The sequence below is a fragment of the Canis lupus genome, chromosome 25, assembly GCF_048164855.1.
Source record: "Canis lupus baileyi chromosome 25, mCanLup2.hap1, whole genome shotgun sequence".
NCBI lineage: Eukaryota > Metazoa > Chordata > Mammalia > Carnivora > Canidae > Canis > Canis lupus.
In genome coordinates this window covers 30,480,085-30,481,562 of record NC_132862.1, presented here as the reverse complement: position 1 = coordinate 30,481,562, position 1,478 = coordinate 30,480,085, and the positions used below count along the sequence as shown (strand labels likewise).

The following is a 1,478-nucleotide window of genomic DNA, read 5'->3' as shown; positions in this document are numbered from 1 at the left end:
TGGCTCACTTCAGTAGCATATATACTAAAATCAGAATGATAAGAGAAGATTATCATGCCCCAGAATAAGGATGACATCCAAATTTATGAAGTGCTCCATATTAAAAATGAAAACAAAAACAAAAACAAAATGTGAGACACCATAACAATCCTAGAAGAAAGCACAGACAGTAATTTCTTTGACATGGGCCATGGAGACATTTTTCTAGATATGTTTCCTGAGGCAAAGGAAACAAAAGCAAAAATAAACTATTAGGACTACATTAAAGCAAAAAGCTTCTGCATAGCAAAGGAAACAACAAATATAAATGGTAACCTACTGAATAGGAGAAGGTATCGGCAAATGACATAGCAGATAAAGGGTAGTATCCAAAATACATAAATAATTTATACAAACTCAATACCCCCAAAACAAATAATCCAATTAAAAATGGGCAGAAGACATGAACAGACATTTACATACAGGTGGTCAAAAGACACATGAGAAGATGTTCAACATCACTGATCATCAGGGAAAGGTAAGTCGAAACTACAGTGAGATATCACCGCACACCTGTCAGAATGGCTAAAAAACACCACCACAAGAAACAAGAGTCGGCGAGGATGTGGAGAAAAAGGAATCCTTGTGCACTGTTAGTGGGAATACAAACTGGCACAAGCACTGTGGAAAACAGTATGGAGTTTCCTTAAAAAGTTAAAAATAGAGCTACCCTCTGATCAGTAAATGCACTACTGGATATTTATCCTAAGAATACAAAAACACTAATTCATAAGAATATATGCACCCTTATGTTTATGACAGAATTATTTACAATTGCCAAATTATAGAAGCAGCCCAAGTGTCCAGTGATAGATGAATGGATAAGGAAGATATATATACATATGGATAGGTGAATGGATATATATATATACACACATATACATGTAATGAAATATTATTCAACCATAAAAAAGAATGGAATCTTGGCATTTGCAATGACATAGATGGAGCTAGAGAGTATAATGCTAAGCAAAATAAGTCAGAGAAAGACAAGTATCATATGATTTCACTCATGTGGAATTTAAAAAACAAAACAAACGAACAAAGGGGAAAAAAAAGAGAGAGAGAGGCAAACCAAGAAACAGACTCTCAACTATAAAGAATAAACTTATGGTTACTAGAAAGGAGTTAAGTGGGAGGATTGGTAAAGTAGGTGATGGAGATTAAAGAGTATATTTATCATGATGAGCACTGAATAATGTATAAAACTGTTGAATCACTGTCTTGTACACCTGAAGGTAATATAACACTGTAGGTTAACTACACTGCAATTAAAATTAGAAAATAAAATGAAAACAGACTGTTAAGTATCCAAATAAGTGGAAAGGGAAAAGAAGGGATTATTCACAAAGGAAAAATGTATCTAGATAGCTTTAGATATTGTCCCTGCAAATATTGTAAAACAGTGAAAAATATCTAAGAACTTTGAAAGGATAACA

General features: G+C 33.4%; 1 non-coding gene across 1 annotated transcript; it reads left to right on the top strand.

The window, feature by feature from the left end:
- On the top strand, positions 1-105 carry LOC140617777 (U6 spliceosomal RNA). Its single transcript, XR_012017943.1, has one exon. It is a non-coding gene; the product is annotated as a U6 spliceosomal RNA (small nuclear RNA).
- The last annotated feature ends 1,373 nt before the right edge of the window (positions 106-1,478 follow it).